At 35.5% G+C, this 17,823-nt stretch overlaps 1 pseudogene; it reads right to left on the bottom strand.

Annotated features, from left to right (window-relative positions):
• Positions 1-16,940, bottom strand: part of LOC149235937 (magnesium-chelatase subunit ChlH, chloroplastic pseudogene) — a 28,891-nt pseudogene extending 11,951 nt beyond the window's left edge.
• Between the last annotated feature and the right edge of the window lie 883 nt (positions 16,941-17,823).

The raw sequence follows: 17,823 nt of genomic DNA, 5'->3' as shown, positions 1-17,823 counted from the left end.
GGAAACTTGATAATGGAGTTCATCTAGTGTGGGCTACATCTCTTTGCCTTGCTCAATGTGGGGAGGCCTCTTTCATTAATTGGGAGGGAAATATAATTACAAGAAATTACAAAATGACACCTTATACCTCCACTACTAGGGATGTCTTGAAAATGTAGACCTTTGTTGAAGAAACATACTACACAGATGGAATCTTGGTGGAAAATTGAGAAAAATGACTATAAATTTGACCCTATTTTGGTTCGGTCAAAATCTAGACCCCTGAGAATCTCAAAGATTCCCCAAATATTCCTTCCTGTGGGTCGACTGGAGTTTGGCTGCCCAGATGAAGAAACAGACTTCACCACTATGTTGCTTGTGGAAAATCGAGTAAAATGAGTATCAACTCGACCTACTTTTGGTCTGGTGATTTTTGAGGCTCTAAGGAATCTAAAGATTCACTACAAGATTCTCTACAAAATATTCCTCCCAAGATTCCCTAGAATCTTTCTCAAACTTCATGCCCACGAGGGGCACAACTTGGCTCTGGTTTCTATAGGTGTTGGTCGGCACAGGTTCCTCCACACGTCGATCTACCCCCCTTTTGGCACTGGGTCGAAAGGGTGTTCAAATAGGTGTTTGCGAGCGGACACACCAAAGATCGCCAAGTGGCGCATTAGTGGCCACTCGCATTACCACCTAGAAAATTTGGGTTCAAACCATAACCTGGCGTGAGCATTTATTTTCGGTGGTATTGTTGAACAATTTTTTTTTTGGCATTTTATCTTGAGTATTCTTCACTGTTTGCGCCATCGGACCCGACGGGCAGGTTTGACTCCCATTGCGGACCATTTAAAATATATTTTATATTTATATTTCCACCACTGATGGCTATTTCACAGACGGTCGGCTGGTCGTTGGGGTTAACTACCCACTGGCTGGTCACTAACTATTTTTAAAATAATATTATTTTAAACCATAATGAACGATTTTCCCACCAACATTTTAGGGGTTATTAGGCATTTTAAGTAGGTGACAAATTTGCCTCTGTCACCTAGCAAACCGGTCCACATTTTCAATTCCTTAGCAAAATCGGGCATTCTCATTGGGCTACCACATGGCGCATTTGGATTGGCCCATATGGATGACTGGGCAATTGACACCATGTTGATGTTAGCTGTCACATGTCTCTATATGATTGGCTCCACTCATCTGTATTTCCACATTACCCGCTGATGTAACCATTCGTATAATTTATGTCAGCATCGTGACATCAGTAGGCCAAGTGTCCTTGCCTGCAAAATTTTAAGTTGATTTCGAAAAAATTCAGTGGGCCATAAATTCTTTATACAATGTCAATTTGAGGTGTCATTCATGTCATTGGATTCAGAACTATGAGATCTTCGACTTGAGACTGGTTTCAATTCATTTTTAGGACTTTAAAAAATTGGGCTTTTAGGATCCTCCTAGATCAGTTGGGTACATTGATAATGTTGTAGCCTTCATTGTCCATTATTATTTAAGTTTTATTTTCAGTTTTATTACAAAATGAAAGAAAAATAAAAAAATATGAAAGAAATGGTTGACTTTATATTTTCAATGGGTTTGAAAGTGATAAACGCGTGAGAAGATCTCGGCCATCCGATCAACATGCCACATATCCAACGACAATCACATCGTTAACTAGAATGGTTTCATTTCGGAGATTGGAAGCGATGGTGTATCAAACACAGTTTAAATTTGTTGAAGTCCAGGCTAATCTCATCAGTCCATCGGAAGAGATGGGATCCGACGGATATCGGTGTAGAAATTTCACTTGCAGAACAAACTGATCTATGCAATGTCCTAAAGCATAATACTTGTTCTACTTCTACAAAACATTAAGTGAAAGCATAATCGAATTCATGAGCAACATCAAGTAGAAACATGCATAACTGATCAAGAGAAATAATCACACATAACACAAGATATATCCAGGGGGAAGCACCAGCATAAAACCCCAACCATGTAATATCAATCAAGTGGAAATCCTCTTCAACATACAAAAAGAATCAGCTCAATAGCTATCCTGCTCTCTCTGTACTCTGATGATCTTCTATCAGAAGATGAGAATCATGGACTACCTAGGCCTCAATATATAGGCCACAAGTCCTCCAATCTCCTATAATAGATCCTTCTCCATGCAAGGAATACTTACTAGAAATATCCAAGCATTTGATAGTACACTTTCCCACATCTGATCTCAACTGGGTCTCTGATAGAACTGACATGCAACAGTTATCCATGAGTGAATCCTCAGTTATCTAAAATAATAGTTGTCACATGCATGCAAGCATTAACAAACTATATTTTATTATTTTAACAACTTGTTAAAATAATCTAACTAGACTTGACTAGTTAGAACTAAGTCAACTGATTCTCTCATTATAGAACTCATACTTATTCCCTCAATCAGTGGAGGAAATTAAGGATAAATTCCTCAATGAGTGGGACAACTCATGTGCATGCTCACAGAGACTTCAAATTCGAATTTCCTTAACTAATTAACTCAAGTGAATTAATTAATTAATATTTCCAACTGATGTTAAGACCAAAATTAATTTTACTTCCTATAGATAGACTAGGGACTGCTATAAATAGGAAAAGACCCATAAATGCTATTTTTATAACTTTCTATTTTTAGAAGTTTCACCTCTCACCCAATGTGGCCAATGACCTCACTGGACAAACTGCTATTTTTAGACATGTTATTTTTAGCAGGTCTATTTTTAGCACATTCTAAATTTAAAATTTCTTGTTGCACATTTTTCAACACTCCCTCTCAACAAGAAAGGCTTTCTATCGAACCTGATCCTGTAACTCTGGAATGTTTTGCATGCAACACATCTACTCGGTCCACTTGCTCCAACAACACTTGGAACAAAAAAACTCCCAACTGATCACTCTGTTGGGCTAGGAACATACTTTGATGCTGAAGCTCTACATGTTGCTAACAAGTGCTCCCTCTCCAACATCTACGCTACTGCAACATCTCCATGCATCTCGCACCATTGGACACCTCTCTGTGCCACCTAGCACTATGAAGAACACTTTTGCCTTTCACATTGCTGCAGCCTGCTAGCTATGCGATGTCCTGGGATTCCTTGCACTGTCACTCTCTCTGCCACTCCATCCGCATCTGTCTCTACCCAATCAATCAGTTCCTGCTACTCCACATCGGGGCTCCAGTAGCAAGGTCTGTTATGAAACCAGCTCAAGAAACGATAGAAAAGATAGATCAATGCCTTAGAATTCAGCCTCTTCGAGGGGGAAACCTCCTTTACATTACATAAATGAACAATTCTTGGATGATACAAATGAAAAGACCTCCTTTCTATATATAGGAGTCTAAGGGGTCATAACATAACCAGAGCCGGCATAACAATAATAATGTAAGGGCACAATAATAACAATAGTGGGCTTCTATGGGGCACATTAGTAACAATATGGGCACTACATGGGTACATCAATATAATAAGTGGGTTGTACTAATAACAATAAGGGGTTACACTAGTAGTATAGGGGCCTAACATGCCCCTCTCCTTCAAAAAGCGTTGTCCTCAATGCTTGAGTAGTTCTTGATGCTTCTGTATAAAATTCTTGTCCTCCCATGTGGAATCTTCAGTGGGTAAGTTCTTCCACTTGATGAGATACTCTGAAATTGATCGATTTCGTAGCTGCCGGGTTCTTGTTTCTGTGACTGCTCCAGGTTCCAATATGATTTTTCCTTCCTTTTCAATATCTGGCAATATTGTTTGAATTGGGATCTTTTGCAAGTTTTGAATAAGTGGCCATACTTCTTTGTCCTTCTTCCATTCATCCCTTGCTTCGTTTATCCAATCTGGTTGGATAATAGAAATAGCACAAAACAATGCTTCCACATCCTCATCCTTGAAGAGTCTTCCCATTCGGTAAGGTCGCCATTTTTTAAGTGCATGTAGTATTGCCAACGTTTCCTTCTCATAAATAGCTTGCTTTAGATGTAGCAGTAAAAATACCCAATCGCCTACATCAAAACATTTTTCACTATGATGTTGATCTACCTGTTGTTTCATTTGATTTTGCATCGAAGTGGTGCTATCCTTTAAAAGTTGGAGAACTTGTTGTTGATGCTCGATGTGATCTTTCATTGCTTGAACCTTTTTCTTCTTGATATGTCCTTCTATCTTTAGATTTTGAGGAGTGGTAATTTCTTCCAATCCTTTACAAGATATGGTCGGATTCATTTCTTGACGCTCGATGTGATCTTTCACTTCTTGAACATTTTTCTTCTTGATATGTCCTGCTGCCTCGCTAGTTTGAGGAGTGGTAATTCCGACCAGTGAATTACAAGATATGGTTGGATTCATTTCTTCTTTCTTGATGTGATCTTTCACTTCTTGCACCTTTTTCTTCTTGATATTTCCTTCTATATTAAGAGTTTGAGGAGTGGTCATTCTTGCCAATAGTTTACAAGATATGTTCTGATTCATTTCTTCTTTCTCTGGGGTTGGGTCCTGGCATATATCCTCTTCTTTTGATGTTTCTTGATCATTCTCTTCCTCCTATTCATACTCTATGTAAAATAATTTCTTCTCAGCACACTTATGACCTTTAGTGCATTTGCTATCACAATTGTAACAAAGCCCTTTTTCTCTTTTTTCTTCCAATTGTTGTGGTGTAACCCTTGTAGGTTGTGGAAGGCTAGGAGGAACAACACGTCCATCTTTATAGTTGTGAGGGGTAGACTTCCTTGTTGCCATAATTTTACTTTCAAATATGTCACAAAGCCCTTTTACTCTTTCCAATTGTTGTGGTGTTTCTATAAAGAAGGTGTTGCTCTTTGTATCCTCATAATGTTCTATCATTTCCTCCGTGAGAAATGACCACGTAACAAGTTTTTTACGATAACAAAGCCCTTTATACCATAAAAATTGATCCAGTTCTAAATATGAAGATGCAATAGATACCTTTTGTAACAGTGGTACACCACGTAGATCAAAATATTGCTCCATCTGAAGTATCCAATTTACCGGATCCTTGCCATCAAACTTCCTCATCTTCCTTTTTCTTGATTTTAGGACCTCGAACTTGAAACGACTGTAACTCTGTACTCGTGGATATTTAAGTTCTAAAATTGCTACCTATAGTAGCCCTCTGTGTCCTCTTTCCAATTCCACTAGTCTGATCCAAATTGGATTCGCCAAAAAAGAGTTATGCACAATCTCCCAAGATAACCTGATTATAGACCTTTCTAGAAGACCGAACTTGTATGAAGTGCCACGTGTCAATTTTTCGACCTATGGATCTGAAAAATTCATACAAGAAACTACAGTCTGTCCTCTTTCTGTAACTTCTTACAAAATTTCAATCCAATGCTCAGAGAGAAAGTTATGACTATTTTCCCCAGGTCACCTGTTTTTAATGTAATTTAGGAGTCTGCAAAAAGACCAAATTCCTCAGATCATATCTCCGAAAATATCGCGTGGAAAGCTCTGAAATTTGGACCCAAGGTTCAGTCGGATTTCTTCTCAAATGGGTTTTTTTGGCGACTTCTGAAACGTCACAGAAAAAAAAGTTATAGCGAAAATTCCACGATGACGGGTTTGGAGCAGCGAAACCCTAGAATCCAAAGCTCTGATACCAAATGTTATGAAACCAGCTCAAGAAAAGATAGATCAACGCCTTAGAATTCAGCCTCTTCGAGGGGGAAACCTCCTTTACATTACATAAATGAACAATTCTTGGATGATACAAGTGAAAAGACCTCCTTTCTATATATAGGAGTCTAAGGGGTCATAACATAACTAGAGCCAGCATAACAATAATAATGTAAGGGCACAATAATAACAATAGTGGGCTTCTATGGGGCACATTAGTAACAATATGGGCACTACATGGGTACATCAATATAATAAGTGGGTTGTACTAATAACAATAAGGGGTTAGACTAGTAGTATAGGGGCCTAACAAGGTCTCATATAAGAGGTTGGGTACCTCGAGGATCCTACCCCTCCTCCTTGGGACGGTCACTCTATATCGCCCCACCTCCTACCTGGAAGTATGGCTGCATGTGATCCCTCTGCCAGCCTGGCTCGAAGTTTCCCCCTACTAGAGGTCTTTGCATGAGTATATGTCTCTACTTGATCTCCTCTCAGCTTCTCTAGTTGTGGCTTCTCCACAACCTCCTGAAGCTGCTTCACCAATTGTGGGTCCTCCACAATTGTCTGTGACTTCTTCTGGCGCTACATGTTGAAAAGGTAATATACCCTCCCTTTCAACCACCAAGTCTCTAACCTTTGCCTTGCTCCTCAAGGCTTTGCATGCATCTTGTACCTCAAGTGAATATAGGTTCTTGGCTAGCACACCAATCTATTTCCACTTTCCCGCCGTCATGAAATTTTCTAGAAAAGGAGTTGATTTTAAATCAGCGATATCTCCCTCATCCGAACTCCGATTCAGCTGATTTTTTATTATTATTTATTTTGGGTATTTTTCCACAAGGAATCCAAATATTCTATTTATTTCTAAAAATTTTGTACAGAAATTTTTAGATCTGCTCTGCAAACTCTTGGCCCAAAACTCAAAACTTTGAAATCTCCTCTCAGTATACTGTTCTTGCTTGATCACCTGTGCTCTGATACCATGTAGAAATTTCACCTGTAGAACAAACTGATATATGCAATATCCTAAAGCATAATACTTGTTCTACTTCTACAAAACATTAAGCGGAAGCATAATCGAATTCATGAGCAACATCAAGTAGAAACATGCATAATTGATCAAGAGAAATAATCACACATAACACAAGATATATCTAGGGGAAAGCACCGGCATAAAACCCCAACCATGTATTATCAATCAAGTGGAAATCATCTTCAACATACAAAAGGAATCAACTCAATAGCTATCCTTCTCTCTTTGTACTCTGATGATCTTCAATCAGAAGAGGAAAATCATGGACTACCTAGGCCTCAATATATAGGCCACAAGTCCTCCAATCTCCTCTAATAGATCCTTCTCCATGCAAGGAAAACTTACTAGAAATATCCAAGCATCTGATAGTACACTGTCCCACATCTGATCTCAACTGGGTCTTTGACAGAACTGACATGCAACAGTTATCCATGAGTGAATCCTCAGTTATCTGAAATAATAGTTGTCACATGCATGCAAGCATTAAAAAACTATATTTTATTATTTTAACAACTTGTTAAAATAATCTAACTGGACTTGACTAGTTAGAACTAAGTCAACTAATTCTCTCATTATAGAACTCATACTTATTCCATCAATCAGTGGAGGAAATTAAGGATAAGTTCCTCAATCAGTGGGACAACTCATGTGCATGCTCACAAAGACTTCAAATTCGAATTTCCTTAACTAATTAACTCAAGTGAATTAATTAATTAATATTTCCAACTGTTGTTAAGACCAAAATTAATTTTACTTCCTATAGATAGACTAGGGACTGCTATAAATAGGAAGGAACCCATAAATGCTATTTTTAGAACTTTCTATTTTTAGCAGTTTCACCTCTCACCCAATGTGGCCAATGACCTCACTGGCCAAACTGCTATTTTTAGACATGCTATTTTTAGCAGATCTATTTTTAGCACATTCTAAATTTAACATTTCTTGTTGCACATTTTTCAACAATCAGGTCAGATATCGGGTCAGAATATTGGGTCGGCAAGACATCGGGTTCCAACTTTTAATTCTGACCCGGTAAATCATTAATGGCATTTTTATTTTCCTATCTGGTCCGGATATCGGGTCAGCAAGTCATCAGTTTCAGTCCTTAATATCGGACCCGATAAATCATTAAATATAGTTTTATGTCCTATCAGGTCCGTAAGGGAGTCAAAGGTGCATTGTAAAGGCGGATACGATAGGTTTAATGAATCAGAGTGTTAATTCTTTAAAGTTCCGTGGGCTCGACCCATCGTTTAAATTTTATACAGGTTTATGAAGCACGATCAAGCGATAGTTTGATAAGTACTTTAAGGTGAGATGTGGGGAAGAAATGAGCACGAAAGTTAGTCAAAGTTTGACCCCCGCAGTTGACCATGATGTTAGCATGGTTGACTGAAATGTGCAGCTAGAAATCACCGCGGGGGTTCAACCTCGTTGAGGCTTCCATACATTCTTTACCCCCCACAATGCTTCCAAAGCCTTTTGCCCTTCATCCACTGCTTTTCTAAGGCTCAAAGATACAGATTCGAATGAAGAACGACCATCATCTTCTAATTTCCATTACTTCCTATTATTTTATGTTCTTTAGAATGAGGTGTCTTTTACCCTCTGTGTAATATTCTGTAATAATTTTTAGTTTAAACAGTTAGGGAAATAGTTAAGTAGTTTGACAGTTTTCATGACTACCAACTGTCTCATAAGGTATAAAAAAGGGAAAATTTAGAGAGAAGGGGTTCGAATTTTGGAGAACTTGGATACTAGGCCACTGAATTCCTGATACAACTATTGGTTAATGAAAGAATCAAAAGTTTTCCATACATTGTTGGGTATGATTTTGTGACTTCTCTGTTATGTGTCATCTTATGTTTTCTTCCTTTAAGTATGGTAATGAAGCTACAGGTCTTTATTTTCTTATGTAAATGAAGTTAAAATCCCTTAAAGGAGCGCTCCTAGACTTGAATTTCACACCTCTACAATTCTTCTAAGTTACGGATAGTAGTTTCTGTGTAAGACAAAATATTATCTATAACTTCTCCAAGTGTCACATATAGTAGATCCTGTGTAAAACAACATATTGTCTATGAATTATTCAAGCTTTCTTCATTCATCATTTATATTCAACAATCAAATGGTATTATGATATTTTCTTGTCACTTAAGTATTGAGGGTTAAAAACCAAGTCTCCCTGGTCCTTCACTTAAGAACACAACAAACAATTAAGTGAAAAACAAGTGACAATAACTATAAAAATTAATGTCTTAAGCACAATTTCTACATAGCCAGGAAATTGGTTTCTTAAGGTACAACAGATAATATACTGAATTGAATACTAATAGTCCATTAAATTTATCGCAACATTGCCTCATATGAATTGATAGACTTGCTAGTTTTCTTTTTATCCCAAGAAAACCATCACAATTTTTATTCAAAGGAGAAAAAGTCATGGTTCTCATATGTTTATAGCATGATACAAAAAAAAGAAGTAATCAATGACTCCACTTTAGAAATGCTATGCATTGTGTACCTCCTTTTGTGTTAGTTAGAAAACAAAATATATAAACTAGAATAAGAAACAACTAAAAGAATTGTCGTCCTACCATTTAACAATAAGCTTCCCACAATGTCCAAAATGACCAGCAGAAATACATGCTTCTTTCCAATTTGATTGTGTTCATTTGTCCTTTATTTGATAATTCTATTATTGTTTTTGGTGAGTTGATGCTTTACTATATTGAAGTAGACCTATTTTTGTTGCCAAACTTATTTCTTCAGTTCCTGAAGAGTGATATATGTTGGGTTTGGTAAATTTATGATTTAAAAGATTGTAGAGATGAGTACTAACCATTATATTCTTGCAATTCTACCACCTATAAATGTGAAGGATTTATATCAATGATCTTGAAAATTACAGAGTTCATTAATTCCCCTGTATCTATGCCTTTTATTATGTGACAAGTATTTTGGTGATGGGTTTTCATTTGTACATTTTAGTAAAAAGTTGGTATAATCATGGTCTGAGTGAGGTGGTTGAATTTTGGGCAAGTTTTTTAATTTTAGTTCCTCTTTTTAATTCTATCGCTTTTTCATGCAGAACATCCAAGTTTTTATGTGGGATGAGCAGAAGGTTAATGCCGAGCTGAAAAACTATATGACAAGCACTTTTCAACATCTCAAGGAAATGTGTAAAATTCATTATTGTGATCTCTGAATGGGATCTTTCACTCTTGGAGTCAATCATGTTGCTCGTTCAGCTCTCCAAAGAGGACGGGGAGCTTAAAATACATCTGCTAAAAAACATCAAATTCCTTTAGATCACTGGTAAGCTTCATCATTATAATTTCGATAAATGGTTCTTGGAAGAAATATATGTAAATGATGATCTTACCTCCTCTACTAGCTGGAGATTTCCATAGAGATTGATACTTATCTTAAGGCTAGAACCGATTAAGACAATTGGTCATCTAATCTGTGATCAACTTTGAATCTTCAAACATGTTGCGATCATTTAATATATGCTCATGTGGAGTATTCATTAAAATAGTTGTTTCTTACCACTTTCTTACACTTTTGCATTATTATTTTCCTTCTCTGAGGCCACTGAAAAGGCATTTTTGAAGGAGGAGATATAAGTAAGATACCCCAGTCCCATAGCCATTGGGATATCGATTTGTTGCACGATCAAAGTAACCAAAAGGGATGAAAGAATCTATATCTGGCGGCTCAATCCTTTTCTATTTTTTCTTCTTTGATTCCTCAAAAGTTATGTATGCTCCTTTGAGATTGTAAAGATATCCTTAGTGGAGATGCAAGTATCCTGAGGGAAATTCATTTCTTATGACCCAAACTACCCATAAAACAAAAACAAGGTGATAACATTGGGTCTTATTTAGGTAATTTAGTGAATCTTCTAGGGCCTCTTCAACTGCTACACCTTCCCAAATCCCCTTCCCACTAGTGATTGATTTGGTTGCAGCCCAAATTTCCTTGATTAAATGGCATAAACTAAATGATTTGGTTGCAACCCATATTTCCTTGGTTAAATGGCATAGAGTGAATGATTTGTTTGTAGCCCATATTTCTTTGGTTAAATGGCATAGAGTGAATGACTTGGTTTCAACCCAGGTTTCCTTGGTAAAATGGAATAGAGTAAAGTGGTGTTTTGCACTTTCATAATTTTCTTTACAAGGTGGGCAAAGGTGTGGTCCATGACAATTTTTTTTCTATGAATTGTGCCATGAAATAATTTTATTTTATTTAATGTTAACTTTAAAAAATCAATTTGAGTAATTCCTTGAACTCCAAATGAAGAACCATTTCCAATGTGCTTCTCCTCTAGAGGTCATAACCTAATTCATTAGAGCTTGAATTCGAGGATGTTGAAGTTGTAGAAATTTTTGATAATGAAATGTTTGAGAATAAACTTTGACATTAAATTTGATATATATATATATATATATATAGAATTTAATTAAAAAAATACATGTTATGATATATAAAATTACTTATAACAATTACTAAGTGCAACATAATTAATGAAGATAAGTTTGTGTAACCATGTTCATAAAATGAGATATAGAGATTCCCTTTTATAATTTAAATTATGCATAACAACTTCATCATACATGGTAATTGAGATATAGTCTAGTGATTCCCTAAAAATATAGTGTGTTATAAATTAGGTTTATATCTATGTGTGTGTGTGTGTGTGTGTGTGAAGATATTATTTAATTAAAAAGAATTGGATGCTATGATATATAAAATTATTTATAACAATTACTACACTTAACTAATTGATGCAATAGTTTAACAATTATTACACTTAACTAATAGATGAAATAGTTTGAGGATTTTTCTTTTTCTTGCTAATTTTAACCAAAATTTGGTAGAGATTTATAAAAACTTGAGTTGTTTAATTTGTAGAATTTGAGTACTCCAGGTTTTTTTTAGAGTTCCAAACCCATTTATGTATTAAAAAAATGTAATTTAAATAATAAAACTCACAATATTGCTTGAAATTGTATCTTCCAATTCCAATGAAAAACCCATTTAATATATAAGTGTGTGTAACCATGTAGATATGACCTTTTATAATTTAAATTATGCATATTAATACCACTAAGACCAATAATCATACATGGTGATTGAGATACACTTTCATGACAAAAAAAAAAATCAGGTTTAGGGGTACATGTTAGTGAAATATTTTTGAAACAAAAGAACTAACTAGATGCTAGTGTGAATCAGAAATGAACCTTCGATTCATGCAATGTAACCCTCGATTCATGTCTCAATACAAGTCTAGTGTGAGGAGGGATGAAGGCCATAGTGTCAGTTTCGAGTAGAGAAAAAACCCAACGTTAAGCTTTGAAGTGTATTTCTCCCCCTTGTTGTCCAACTTCTTTCTTAATTCATCTGGGAAATGTGCATATGCACACATGAAAACACTCTCATGTCAGTGACATTATGCTTTCTTCCACTCCATGTTTCTTGAGGAATCATATTCTTGACACTTTTGGTTGGGCACTTGTTTATAATATATGTTGCGTAGGAGACAACTTTAGCCAAATAGTCATTTCACAAATGCTTTTCCTTCAACATGCTTCTTACCATTTCCATGTTGGTCCTATTTTTCCTTTCTACGACACCATTTTGTTTAGGTGTGTACCTTGTTGTAATTTTTTTGTGAATTCAATTCTCCTTGCAAAAACGTAAGAAGTCATTTGAGATGTATTTACCAGCTCTACCACTACTCAAAACATTCATATATTGTCCATTGTGCTTCTCAACAAGAGCTTTGTATTGGCGGAAGCATGGGATAATCTAGAAACCATACATATTTTTCTTCTCTTGTTCTACATTACATTCTAAAAATATGTTGTCTTGGTTCTAATTTTCTTTTGTTAAATATTAGATTTGGTTTATTACTAAGATCATGTTGTTTTTTTCTACATTCATTTACATAATTTCCATATATTTATTACAATAATGACATTGAACTTGAGATTTATCATACTTCTAACTTTGTGCTTGATTTTGTCTTAGACATTGACTTGGATTTTGATTGTTTCCTCTTCCACTTGATCTTGAAGGGCTGCCTCTTCCACCTTTGTGTGGACTTCTTCCTCTTTCTCTAGCATTTGATATTCCTGTTCCTTTACCTTAACCAATTGAGAGTTGTGTCTTGAAGGCATTCTCTATTGAAGTGTGTGGACTTCTTCCTCTTTCTCTAGCATTTGATATTCCTCTTGCTTTACCTTAACCAGTTGAGACTTGTGTCTTTAAGGCATGCTCCATTGAAGTATTTGTTGTTCTATTCAACCTATTTTCATGAGATATCAATGATGCATGAAGCTCATCCACTCAAAATTGTGAGAGATCCTTTGTCGCTCTATGGCCACAATAATAAGGTCAAATCTTGATGGTAGGCTCCTCAAAAAAATTTAAACTGTCCTCCTTTCTTCAAGTGTCTCACCATGGGACTTGATTTGAGTATCAAATCCAATTAATTATGTCAAAAATGAGTCTATTGTCCTAGACTCCTTTATGCAAATGGTTTCAAAATCTCTTCTTAGCATTTGTAGCTTTGTTGTCTTCACCTTTGTCATTCCTTGATATGTTGTCTTGAGAATATCCCATGCTTGCTTCGAATCTATTGTTGTTGCAATCCTTGGAAATGCACTCTCATGCACTACTTGAAAAATGTAGAAGAGGGATTTGGAGTCCTTGTTCCTATTTTGTTTCAATAAATCTTTTTCTGCTTATGTTAGCATTGTCTATTGTTTCATCTGTTGCTTCGTGGAGCCAATTCTCCAGAAAATCTCATATGTATTGAGAAGAAAATAAACAATTCATTGTAATATCCCAATAATCATAAATGTTTCCCTTAAATTGTGGTATTTGAGGATTAATCAAGCTTGTGCTTGAAGCTTCCATATTTGACTATTAAGTATGCTCCAAAAAAAAAACTTCCTTCAAACAACCTTTGACTCCTACTAAAAAGTTGCAGTAAAAACTTGCTCTTTTACTTCTTGAACCAGCTCTAATACCACGTGAAAGATGAGGCAGGAGGAAAAAAGAAAAATTAACATAGTGAATGTGCCATAATAGCTAGAAGTTAACACAGTAAATGTGCTGTAATAGCTAGAAGTGAAATTTCCAAAATGAAAATGCAACAAATATACTTTTGATTATGGTTTCAAATGCAACTCCTTCACCTAGTAAAAAATAAAAATACTAAAAAGATTTGGTCTTCTTTAATTTTTGCACAGTTTCTAGCTAACCCACCAAAATAGGCTCAACAATTTCTTCTAACCTCTCGACTTCACCTGCTAAAGACTCCTAACTAAGACTATGCCACAACCAAACTATTTTACATGTTTTCGCACATACATTCATGCATTTAATTTTATGACAAGACTCAAGTTAAACATGGTATGTGTGCACATATACATAATTTTTAATTTTCTGAAAAACAAAATCTACACCCTAGAGGGAAAATTTGGTTTTTTATTGTACCATTGTTATGGTCGTTGTAAGTGCATTCAAAATGGGTAGGTGTGATTACTTCCAACAATTGGAAACTCCATACTAGTTATTGACTCAACCAATTGAACCGATACCAAAGTGTAGGTTCAAAACATTAAGTTAGGCTATACTCAATCAAATCACTAAACACATTTTAAAATATAGAAGGACATATTTTTTTTAATATTTTTACTTTTATATGTTGATTAACATTAATGTCTTTCATGATATTAGGTTATGAAGATTTTGTGAATTTGGTACTAGACGGTTTGAAAGTAACAAATTAAATAGGCTACTAAGATAAAAGACATTTGTATAAGATCAATATTAAACTTTGTTGTGTCATTGTAAATGTTATTAATGTTTTTAATTGCATGATACAAATTCCATCCTGCATTAAGAGGAATAGAGAAAATTCCAAAAGCACAGAGTACGCTCAATTAATGGGATGAATCATATGTAGTTAACCATAATGGACACTTCTTGTGGCATTATGAGAATGTTCAAATAAACAATTTGATGAGATATAAACCTCACAATGTGAAATAAATCAAGGATGTAGATTTTGATAATGGAGTGAAAAATATTTTGAGAGAATATAGGTCAACATTCATTCTTAGGAAAGCAATTTTGTTACATTGATGCTCAAAGAAAAGCTATTGAATAATCACAGTCTTGTGTCAAATATATATGAGCACAATGTGATTAAAATAAATATTTTGGGAGCTTTCTTTGAGTTTGGTAGCAAGTTTTTATAGGGTTACAGTGTTTGCTTATTTGAGTTAGACCTTAGAAACTTAATTCTTTTTCCAATAGAGAAAATGGTGAATTCAAAAGTTGCTTCTATCCTAAGAGTTGAATGTATTAACGAATTTGAAGGTGCATCAACATAAATATCCAAATCACAACATTAAGACCTCAAGTATAATGGTGAATCTGGTCCATCAATGTTCTTGGAAGTCAAATTATATTTCCATGGGATCAATTTCAAATGTTCTAGAAGGAGAGGTAGTGCACTTTGCACCAATAGATAGTAATGAATTGGAGTTTTAATTAAGAAATTATTCATTTAATGCTATAAATGTTGTATATTAGAAAGTTCTCTCTAGATATGACTTGTAAACCATGCAACTTAACTTTATTGGTTCCCCTTAGGTGTCATATTTATAGCTATTTTAACAATTTTTATCTATGCTAAAACCAAACCTTTAATGCTAGAGAAGTAATTCTAAACTTCATTCCAACATTATTTCACTTGGAAAAAATACTAATGCTAATCAACTCTAACTTTTAACCTAAGAAATTAATTCGCAATGTGAGACAATGTCTTTAAAAGAGGCCAAATAAGGTCTTGAATGTAAAAATTTAGTTAAAAATGAATTACCTATATATTTTTGAATATATATATATATTAGATGTGTGGCAAGAAAAATTTATTGCTCACAAAAATGGGTACAACTTGTATACATCCATAATCGAGCACCCATGGCCAACATATTTATCCATCAAGTAAAACCACTTGAGACTCTTAAAAACAATAGTAGTTATCACATTATCCAAACCAACGTCTCACCTAAATACTGAAGAGACAACATCACCTCCATAACTGCTATTGAATAACGAAGAGATAGACAAAGTTTTCTTCAGTGTGTGATAGTTTATTTTAAATAGGAATCATAATAAAAGTTTTCTTTCGTGTTTGATAGTAAAAATGAAATTTAATAAAGAGTTTTGAAACCATTTATATAAATGAGGAGTTGTTAAAAAATATCTATATATTATTTAAATTATAATTCTAAAATTTTAAATAAACCACTTTGAATTTAAATTGTAAATTTGAATATTTAAATAAATTTAAAAGGGTTAGAATGATTCCAAATCACAAACTAAGTGTTATATAATCAAGAAAAGCTTTGCCAAGGATAGCAAGCGGATTATCTTCTTTACACTTCAAGATTTTAAATAACAATCTTGAATAACAATGTTAACGAGAACCAACATTGCATTCCAACATCTATAGGTTCTTTGGACAACTCTCCCCATAGATGAGGGGATGGATAAATTGGTCACCAGTTGTAAACTAGAATTTGCACCGAAAGGGTGCAAAGAAACACCAATAGGACTACAAAATGGAAGATCCTACTATTCACGATACATCATACTGAATGTTCCTAGATAAAACATCAGAAAATATTGTCAGCACATATTTGTTTTATTCGACGATGTTGATCGGAAAAACTGTCTTGATCAACATTTGGGGAAATCCATGAAGTCAAGATTTGTAACTTAGATCTATATTTGTTTAATTGGTGGTTCCGACTAGTATAATGAAACTAGTTATCCTTTTGCATAGCAAGTGTATAATAGATGAATAAAAGAATGATAAATTATAACTCTAAGGTATGTATTACGTACATAATACTCTAATATAATGTGAACTATAAGCCTATAAAGTAAATGTACCTGAGTTTTTTTTTTTTTCTAAGTAATGCTATTCTATTAAAGAAAGATATAAAAATACAATGAGGCTCTAGGCTCTACAGTACTGAACATGGTAATGTCATTGGTAAGCTGAAAACCTAAACATGACTGCCCACCGAGGAGAAACTAGTACAAGTGTACCCAAATATCAAATGCCCACATAGGGGTCCCATAACATAATAAAAAACAAAAGAAATCCCCCATAGGGGTCTTGAGTCAGAATCAATCAAAATGTACCGCATGGACTGAAAAAAATTAGGATAAAACCACATGAAAAAAACTACTAGATGACCTGGCGATTTGAGCAGATGTCTTACTGAGCCCACTAGGCATCTGGTGGAGGCTCCTCCAAGACACGATAGCTGTATTCATCCTTTTCCACTGGCTCATCCACCACTACAGTCATGGAACCTTGACTGCCTTCGACCTCTTGTGTGCCGTTCAGGCTACCATCCACTGCATGCTTGCCTCCAGTAATCTCCTTGCCATGTAGAGTGCTGTCATGGCCATCTTTGTGCCTGAGCTTAGCGATATTCCTGTCCGTGTCTTCTGGTTCGCCTATGTCTCGTGTCTCATCGACCTTCGGTTGCTTGCTAGTCTGTCCTTTCTCTAGCCCAGGTCCGTGTGTTTTAGCAACCTGCTCATCTTGCGGACACAATTCTTCACCAAAGACCACTGTGATAGTGGCGGTAATGTTGAGATGATGCAACATGCTATGGAAACGAAATTGGGTAGTGTGGTAGGAAGGATGAGGGGGGTCAGGAGGGCCTGTCTTTTGGGTAGCTGCATTCGTTATTCTGGTGCCATATTCCTGTACTCGACCTCTTCCGCTGTGGGTATGCAGATAACTGCCAAAGAGATGGTCTCTGGATTGATCAGAAGAAGGTGAGGAGGAAGGGGTCTCCAGTTCATGGGTGGGCGTAGAGGTGGGGCGATTGCTTCAGCCACGACTTCTACCATGTCTGTTGTGCATCCGATGGCGTTGCCTCGGCATGGCTTGTCTGGCAGGTTGGCGATTAGTGGTAGGGGCTAGGATGGAAGTGGTATTATCAGTATGAGCAACAAGTGAAGTAGGGGTCACTCTGGGATTACTGGAGCTATTTAGTTGAGAAGCAAAGGTAATCT

The sequence above is a fragment of the Pinus tabuliformis genome, chromosome 8 (genome assembly GCF_031772625.1).
Source record: "Pinus tabuliformis cultivar Carrire ecotype Pingquan chromosome 8, CPIR1, whole genome shotgun sequence".
NCBI classification, from domain to species: Eukaryota; Viridiplantae; Streptophyta; class Pinopsida; order Pinales; family Pinaceae; genus Pinus; species Pinus tabuliformis.
Note: the sequence above shows the minus strand (reverse complement) of the source record. Positions and strands in the feature narration are given on the sequence as shown.